Genomic DNA, 9,852 nt, shown 5'->3' with positions numbered 1-9,852 from the left:
GCTCAATTTTTGAGGTGGAAAGAACTTTGCCAAGAAGGCATTAACTAGCTTTTCCCAAGAGTTCAGGCTTTCTTTCGGTTGTGAGTCCAACAATGTTCTAGCTCTGTCTCTTACAACAAAGGGAAAAAGCATAAGTCTGTAGACCTCAGGATCAACCCCATTGGTCTTGACAGTGTCACAGATTTGCAAGAATTCAGCTAAGAATTGATGAGGATCTTCCAATGGAAGTCCATGAAACTTGCAATTCTGTTGCATTAGAGAAACTAATTGAGGCTTAAGCTCAAAGTTGTTTGCTCCAATGGCAGAGATTGAGATGCTTCTCCCATAGAAGTCGGGAGTAGGTGCAGTAAAGTCACCAAGCACCTTCCTTACATTGTTGGCATTGTTGTTTTCGGCTGCCATGACTTCTTCTTGTTTGAAAAGTTCTGTTAGGTCCTCTTGAGAGAGTTATTCCTTAGCTTCTCTTAGCTTTCTCTTCAAGGTCCTTTCAGGTTCAGGATCAGCTTTAACAAGGATGCCTTTGTCTTTGCTCCTACTCATATGAAAGAGAAGAGAACAAGAAAGTATGGAATCCTCTATGTCACAGTATAGAGATTCCTTGAGGTGTCAGAGGAAAAGAAGAATAGAAGGAGGAGGTAGAGAGAGGAGAATTCAAACTTATCAAGAGGGATGGAGTTCGAATTGCACCTTGAGGAGGAGTGTTAGTCCCTTAAATAGAAGGATGTGAGAAGAGGGGAAGAATTTTCGAAAATTAAATTAAAAATTTTTGAGATAATAAAAAGAAATTTGAAAATTTGATTGAGATTTTCGAAAATTAAGATTGGGAAAGAAATTAAGTGATTTTGAAAAAGATTTTAAAATTAGAAATTAAAAGGATATGATTGAAAATTAATTTTGAAAGATATGTGATTGAAAAGATATGATTGAGAAGATATGATTGAAGATCAAGTTGATTACTTGACTAACAAGAAATTAGAAGATATGATTCTAGAATTAAAACTTTTGATCCTTTCTTAATAGGCAAGTAACAATTAGAAAATTTTGAATTAAATTATTAATTGTAGCAAGGATTTTCGAAAATAGTAATAAATAAAAAAATAAAAAAGAAATTGATTTTGAAAAGATATGATTGAAAAGATATGATTTGAAAAAGATTTTATTTTGAAAAATTATGAAAATTTGAAAAAGATTTGAATTAAAAACAAAATCTTCCCTCTAGTGTCATCCTGGCGTTAAATACCCAGAATGGCATCCATTCTGGCGTTTAACACCCAAAATCCTACCTTTTTAGGCGTTAAACGCCCAGCCAGGTACCCTGGCTGGCGTTTAAATGCCAGTTTTCCTTCTACACTGGGCGTTTTGAATGCCCAGCTTTTTCTGTTTAATTCCTCTGCTGAATGTTCTGAATCTTTACTTCTCTGTGTTATTGACTTGAAAAGACACAATTTAAAAATTTTTTTTAATTTTTAAATGATGAGAAACAATAATAAAAAGAATGCAACTAAGATCAAATAAACAATGCATGCAAGACACCAAACTTAGAAGTTTGTATACTAAGGACTATAGCAATTTGAAAATGCATATATTAAACAACAAAAGACACAAAATAAGAGAAATTAAAGATCAGAGCACTGAAATCATCAAGAACAACTTGAAGATCAATGAAGAACATAATGCATGAAATTTTCGAAAATTAGAAGAATAAAGACATGCGATTGACACCAAACTTAAAATTAGACACTAGTCTCAAACAAGAAACATAAAATATTTTTGATTTTTATGATTTTATAAACTTTTTGTGATTTTTGAAACTTATATAGAAAAGAATATAAAGAGAATCAAAACTTTTAATAAGAATTCCAGGAATCATGCAATGTTAGTCTAAAGCTTCAGTCCAAAAAGGATTAGACATGGCTAGTCAAGCTTCAGCAGGACATTACATTCAACAGCTAAATTGATGAGAATCAATCAGCTTTTGTGATGATAAGAACATCACCTTGAAACTCTAGAATTCATTCTTAAAAATTCTGAAAAATAAAAAGAAAAGTACCTAATCTAAGCAACAAGATGAACCGTCAGTTGTCCAAACTCGAACAATCCCCGGCAACGGCGCCAAAAACTTGGTGCACGAAACTGTGATCATCAACAATGGTGCCAAAGGACTTGGAGCTCTCAAATGTGAATCACACTTTGTCACAATTCCGCACAACTAACCAACAAGTGCACTGGGTCGTCCAAGTAATACATTATGTGAGTAAGGGTCGATCCCACGGAGATTGTCGGCTTGAAGCAAGCTATGGTCATCTTGTAAATCTCAGTCAGGCGGAATCAAATGGTTATGGAGGATTGATAATTAAAAGATGAATAAAACAGAAAATAAGATAAAGATAGAGATACTTAAGTAATTCATTGGTAGGAATTTCAGATAAGCGTATGAAGATGCTTTGTTCCTCCTGAACCTCTGCTTTCCTATTGCCTTTTTCCAATCATTCATGCTCCTTTCCATGGCATGCTTTATGTTGGGTATCACCGTTTTCAATGGCTACTTCTCATCCTCTCATTGAAAATGTTCTACGCACGCTGTCACCACACGGCTAATCATCTGTCGGTTCTCGATCATGTTGGAATAGGATCCATTGATCCTTTTGCGTCTGTCACACGCCCAACACTCGCGAGTTTGAAGCTCGTCACAGTCATCCCTTCCCAGATCCTACTCAGAATACCACAGACAAGGTTTAGACGTTCCGGATCTCAGGAATGGCCGTCGATAATTCTAGCCTATACCACGAAGGTTCCAATCTTAGATTAGAAACCCAAGAGATACACATTCAAGCTTGTTTGCATGTAGAACGGAAGTGGTTGTCAGTCACGCGTTCATAGGTGAGAATGGTGATGAGTGTCACATAATCATCACATTTATCATGTTCTTGGGTGCGAATGAATATCTTGGAGAAGAAATAGACTTGAATTGAATAGAAGAACAATAGTAATTGTATTATTTCATGAAGAACAGCAGAGCTCCACACCTTAATCTATGGTGTGTAGAAACTCCACCGTTGAAAATACATAAGAACAAAAGGTCTAGGCATGGCCGAATGGCCAGCCTCCCAAAGAGGGTTCAATCATCAAAACATGATTCCAAGATGATCAAAAGATTAAAAATACAATAGCAAAAGGTCCTATTTATAGAAAACTAGTAGCCTAAGGTTACAGAAATAGGTAATTAATGCAGAAATCTTCTTCCGGGCCCACTTGGTGTGTGCTTGGGCTGAGTATTGAAGCTTCCATGTGTAGAGACTTTTCTTGGAGTTAAATGCCAGCTTTTGTGCCAGTTTGGGCGTTTAACTCCAGCTTTTGTGCCAGTTCTGGCGTTAAACGCTAGAATTCTTGAGCTGACTTAGAACGCCGATTTGGGCCATCAAATATTGGGAAAAGTATGGACTATTATATATTTCTGGAAAGCCCAGGATGTCTACTTTCCAACGCAATTGAGAACGCACCAATTGGGCTTTTGTAGCTCCAAAAAATCCACTTCGAGTGCAGGGAGGTCAGAATCCAACAACATCTGCAGTCCTTTTTCAACCTCTGAATCAGATATTTGCTCAGGTGCCTCAATTTCAGCCAGAAAATACCTGAAATCACAGAAAAGCACACAAACTCATAGTAAAGTCCAAAATGTGATTTTTATTTAAAAACTAATAAAAACATAATAAAAACTAACTTAAATATACTAAAAACATACTAAAAACAATGCCAAAAAGCGTATAAATTATCCGCTCATCACAACACCAAACTTAAATTGTTGCTTGTCCCCAAGCAACTGAAAATCAAATAGGATAAAAAGAAGAGAATATACAATGAATTCCAAAAACATCTATGAAGATCAGTATTAATTAGATGAGCGGGGCTTTTAGCTTTTTGCTTCTGAACAGTTTTGGCATCTCACTTTATCCTTTGAAGTTCAGAATGATTGGCTTCTATAGGAACTCAGAATCCAGATAGTGTTATTGATTCTCCTAGTTAAGTATGTTGATTCTTGAACACAGCTACTTTATTAGTCTTGGCCGTGACCCAAAGCATTTTGTTTTCCAGTATTACCACCGGATACATAAATGCCATAGACACATAACTGGGTGAACCTTTTCAGATTGTGACTCAGCTTTGCTAGAGTCCCCAATTAGAGGTATCCAGAGCTCTTAAGCACACTCTTTTTTTGCTTTGCACCACGACTTTAACCGCTCAGTCTCAAGTTTTCACTTGACATCTTCACGCCACAAGCACATGGTTAGGGACAGCTTGGTTTAGCCGCTTAGGCCAGGATTTTATTCCTGTGGGACCTCCTATCGACTGATGCTCAAAGCCTTGGATCCTTTTTATTTTACCCTTGCCTTTTGGTTTAAAGGGCTATTGGCTTTTTCTGCTTGCTTTTTCTTTTTCTTTCTTTCTCTTTTTTTTCGCATATATATATATTTTTCTGCAAGCTTTTCACTGCTTTTTCTTTCTTCAAGAATCAATTTTATGATTTTTCAGATTATCAAATAACATTTCTCCTTTTCCATCATTCTTTCAAGAGCCAACAATTTTAACATTCATGAATCAACAAATTCAAAAAATATGCACTGTTCAAGCATTCATTCAGAAAAACAATAGTATTGCCAACACATCAAAATAACTAAACTGTTTTAAAATTTGAAATTCATGCACTTCTTTTTCTCTTTCAATTTAAAACATTTTTCATTTAAGAAAGGTGATGGATTCATTTTCATTGCTTTAAGGCATAGACACTTAAACACTAGTGATCATGTAATAAAGACACAAACATAAATAAACATAAAGCATAAAAATTCGAAAAACAGGAAAATAAAGAACAAGGAAATTAAAGAACGGGTCCACCTTAGTGATGGCGGCTTGTTCTTCCTCTTGAAGATCTTATGGAGTGCTTGAGCTCCTCAATGTCTCTTCCTTTCCTTTGATGCTCTTCTCTCATGACTCTTTGGTCTTCCTAATTTCATGGAGGAAGATGGAATGCTCTTGGTGCTCCACCCTTAGTTATCCCATGTTGGAACTTAATTCTCCTAGGGAGGTGTTGATTTGCTCCCAATAGTTTTGTGGAGGAAAATGTATCCTTTGAGACATCTCAGGGATTTCATGATGAGGAATTTCCTCATGCTCTTGTCCATGAGTGGAATCTCTTGTTTGCTCTATCCTTTTCTTAGTGATGGGCTTGTCCTCATCCATGAGGATGTCTCCCTCTATGTCAATTCCAACTGAATTGCAGAGGTGACAAATGAGGCGAGGGAAGGCTAACCTTGCCAAAGTAGAAGACTTATCCGCCACCTTGTAGAGTTCTTGGGATATAACCTCATGAACTTCTACTTCCTCTCCAATCATGATGCTATGGATCATGATGGCTCGGTCTATAGTAACTTCAGACCGGATGCTAGTGGGAATGATTGAGCGTTGGATGAACTCCAACCATCCCCTAGCCACGGGCTTGAGGTCATGCCTTCTTAGTTGAACCGGCTTCCCTCTTGCATCTCTTTTCCATTGGGCGCTCTCTTCACAGATGTCTATAAGGACTTGGTCCAACCTTTGATCAAAGTTGACCCTTCTAGTGTAGGGGTGTGCATCTCCTTGCATCATGACAAGTTGAATGCCAACCTTACATTCTCCGGACTAAAATCTAAGCATTTCCCCCGAACCATTGTAAGCCAATTCTTTGGGTCCGGGTTCACACTTTGATCATGGTTCTTGGTGATCGATGCATTGGCATAGAACTCTTGAACCATTAAGATTCCGACTTGTTGAATGGGGTTGGTGAGAACTTCCCAACCTCTTCTTCGAATCTCATGTCGGATCTCTGGATATTCACCCTTTTTTAGTTTAAAAGGGACCTCGGGGATCACCTTCTTCTTGGCCACAACTTCATAGAAGTGGTCTTGATGCACCCTTGAGAGGAATCTCTCCATCTTCCATTACTCGGAGGTGGAAGCTTTTGCCTTCCCTTTCCTCTTTCTAGAGGTTTCTCCGGCCTTTGGTGCCATTAATGGTTATGGAAAAACAAAAAAGCTTTAGCTTTTACCACACCAAACTTAGAAGGGTTGCTCGTCCTCGAGCAAAAGAAGAAAGAAGAGAGTAGAAGAAGAATAAATAGAGGAGATGGAGGGGGCTTAGTGTTTCGACTAAGGGGGAGAAGTAGTGTGTATGTTGTGTGAAAATGAAGGAGTGAAGATGGGCTTATATAGGAGTGGAGAGGGGGGGTATGGTTTGAATTTGAATGGTGAGGTAGGTGGGGTTTTATGAAGGATGGATGTGAGTGGTGAAGAGAATGGTGGGATTTGATAGGTGAGGGGTTTTTGGGGAAGAGGTATTGAGGTGATTAGTGAATGGGTGAAGAAGAGAGAGAGAGGTGGGGTGGGTGGGGATCCTGTGGGGTCCACAGATCCTGAGGTGTAAAAGATATCTCATCCCTGCACCAAGTGGCGTGCAAAAATGCCCCTTGCTGCCAATCCTGGCATTAAACGCCAGGCTGCTGCCCATTTCTGGCGTTTAACACCAGCTTCTTGCCCATTCCTGGCGTTAAACGCCAGTCTGGTGCCCATTTCTGGCGTTAAACGCCCAGAATGGTGCCAGACTGGGCGTTTAACGCCCATTCTGCTACCCATACTGGGGTTTAAACGCCAGTAAGTTTCTCCTCCAAAGTGTTCTAATTTTAATTCTGTTTTTCATTCTGTTTTTTACTTTTTCAATTGTTTTTGTGACTTCACATGATCATCAACCTACAGAAAATATAAATTAACAAAAGAAAATAAAAATTTAATATAGATAAGTAAAAATTGGGTTGCCTCCCAACAAGCGCTTCTTTAATGTCAATAGCTTGACAGTGGGCTCTCATGGAGCCTCACAGATGTTCAGAGCAATATGGGAACCTCCCAATACCAAACTTTAGAGTTTGAATGTGAGGGTTCAACACCAAACTTAAAGTTTGGTTATGGCCTCCCAACACCAAACTTAGAGTTTGACTGTGGGGGCTCTGTCTGACTCTATGTTGAGAGAAGCTCTTCATGCTTCCTCTCCATGATTACAGAGGGATATCCTTGAGCTTTAAACACAAGGGAGTCTTCATTCACTTGAATGATCAATTCTCCTCTATCAACATCAATCACAGCTTTTGCTGTGGCTAGGAAGGGTCTGCCAAGGATGATGGATTCATCCACACACTTCCCAGTCTCTATGATTATGAAATCAGCAGGGATGTAGTGGTCTTCAACCTTTACCAAGACATCTTCTACAAGTCCATAAGCTTGTTTCTTTGAATTATCTGCCATCTCCAGTGAGATTCTTGTAGCTTATACCTCAATGATCCCTAGCTTCTCCATTACAGAGAGAGGCATGAGGTTTATGCTTGACCTTAGGTCACACAGAGCCTTCTCAAAGGTCATGGTGCCTATGGTACAAGGTATTGAGAATTTTCCAGGATCTTATCTCTTTTGAGGTAATATCTGCCTAGTCAAGTCATCCAGTTCTTTGATGAGCAATGGGGGTTCATCCTCCCAAGTCTCATTACTAAATAACTTGGCATTTAGCCTCATGATTGCTCCAAGATACTTAGCAACTTGCTCTTCAGTAACATCTTCATCCTCCTCAGAGAAAGAATATTCATCAGAGCTCATGAATGGCAGGAGGAAATTCAATGGAATCTCTATGGTCTCTGTGTGAGCCTCAGATTCCCATGGTTCCTCATCAGGGAACTCCATGGAGGCCAATAGACGTCCATTGAGGTCTTCCTCAGTGGAGATCACTGCCTCTTCCTCCTTTCCAGGTTCGGCCATGTGAGACGTGTTTATGGCCTTGCACTCTCTCTTTGGATTCTCTTCTATATTGCTTGGGAGAGTACTAGGAGGGAGTTCAGTAATTTTCTTACTCAGCTGACCCACTTGTGCCTCCAAATTTCAAATGGAGGACCTTGTTTCAGTCATGAAACTTTGAGTGGTTTTAGTTAGATCAGAGACTATAGTTGCTAAGTCAGAGTGGCACTGCTTAGGATTCTCTGTCTATTGCTGAGAAGATGATGGAAAAGGCTTGCTATTGCTAAACCTGTTTCTTCCACCATCATTTTTGTTGAAACCTTGTTGAGGACTCTGTTGATCCTTCCATGAGAGGTTTGGATGATTTCTCCATGAAGGGTTATAGGTGTTTCCATAGGGTTCTCCCATGTAATTCACCTCTTCCATTGCAGGGTTCTCAGGATCATAAGCTTCTTCTTCAGGAGAAGCTTCCTTAGTACTGCCTGGTGCAGCTTGCATTCCAGATAGGCTTTGAGAAATCATATTGACTTGCTGAGTCAATATTTTATTCTGAGCTAATATGGCATTCAGAGTATCAATTTCAAGAACTCCTTTCTTCTGATTTGTCCCATTATTCACAGGATTCCTTTCAGAAGTGTACATGAATTGGTTATTTGCAACCATTTCAATGAGTTCCTGAGCTTCTGCAGGCGTCTTCTTCGGATGAAGAGATCCTCCAGCAGAGTTGTCCAATGACATCTTGGACAGTTCAGACAGACCATCATAGAAGATACCTATGATGCTCCATTCTGAAAGCATGTCAGAAGGGCACCTTTTGATTAATTGCTTGTATCTTTCCCAAGCTTCATAGAGGGATTCACCTTCCTTCTATCTGAAGGTTTGGACTTCCACTCTAAGCTTGCTCAATTTTTGAGGTGGAAAGAACTTTGCCAAGAAGGCATTAACTAGCTTTTTCCAAGAGTTCAGGCTTTCTTTCGGTTGTGAGTCCAACCATGTTCTAGCTCTGTCTCTTACAACAAAAGGAAAAAGTATAAGTCTGTAGACCTCAGGATCAACCCCATTGGTCTTGACAGTGTCACAGATTTGCAAGAATTCAGCTAAGAATTGATGAGGATCTTCCAATGGAAGTCCATGAAACTTGCAATTCTGTTGCATTAGAGAAACTAATTGAGGCTTAAGCTCAAAGTTGTTTGCTCCAATGGCAGAGATTGAGATGCTTCTCCCATAGAAGTCGGGAGTAGGTGCAGTAAAGTCACCAAGCACCTTCCTTGCATTGTTGGCATTGTTGTTTTCGGCTGCCATGACTTCTTCTTGTTTGAAAAGTTCTGTTAGGTCCTCTTGAGAGAGTTATTCCTTAGCTTCTCTTAGCTTTCTCTTCAAGGTCCTTTCAGGTTCAGGATCAGCTTTAACAAGGATGCCTTTGTCTTTGCTCCTGCTCATATGAAAGAGAAGAGAACAAGAAAGTATGGAATCCTCTATGTCACAGTATAGAGATTCCTTGAGGTGTCAGAGGAAAAGAAGAATAGAAGGAGGAGGTAGAGAGAGGAGAATTCAAACTTATCAAGAGGGATAGAGTTCGAATTGCACCTTGAGGAGGTGTGTTAGTCCCTTAAATAGAAGGATGTGAGAAGAGGGGAAGAATTTTCGAAAATTAAATTAAAAATTTTTGAGATAATAAAAATAAATTTGAAAATTTGATTGAGATTTTCGAAAATTAAGATTGGGAAAGAAATTAAGTGATTTTGAAAAAGATTTTGAAATTAGAAATTAAAAGGATATGATTGAAAATTAATTTTGAAAGATATGTAATTGAAAAGATATGATTGAGAAGATATCATTGAAGATCAAGTTGATTACTTGACTAACAAGAAATTAGAAGATATGATTCTAGAATTAAAACTTTTGATCCTTTCTTAATAGGCAAGTAACAACTAGAAAATTTTGAATTAAATTATTAATTGTAGCAAGGATTTTCGAAAATAGTAATAAATAAAAAAATTAAAAAGAAATTGATTTTGAAAAGATATGATTGAAAAGATATGAT

General features: G+C 38.5%; 1 non-coding gene across 1 annotated transcript; it reads left to right on the top strand.

Moving 5' to 3' along the window:
- The first annotated feature begins 8,600 nt into the window (after positions 1 to 8,600).
- On the top strand, positions 8,601 to 8,708 carry LOC112761356 (small nucleolar RNA R71). The gene has a single exon (XR_003181755.1). It is a non-coding gene; the product is annotated as a small nucleolar RNA R71 (small nucleolar RNA).
- Positions 8,709 to 9,852: the final 1,144 nt, after the last annotated feature.

This window comes from Arachis hypogaea, chromosome 16 (genome assembly GCF_003086295.3).
Source record: "Arachis hypogaea cultivar Tifrunner chromosome 16, arahy.Tifrunner.gnm2.J5K5, whole genome shotgun sequence".
NCBI lineage: Eukaryota > Viridiplantae > Streptophyta > Magnoliopsida > Fabales > Fabaceae > Arachis > Arachis hypogaea.
This window is presented reverse-complemented; position numbering and strand designations above follow the sequence as displayed.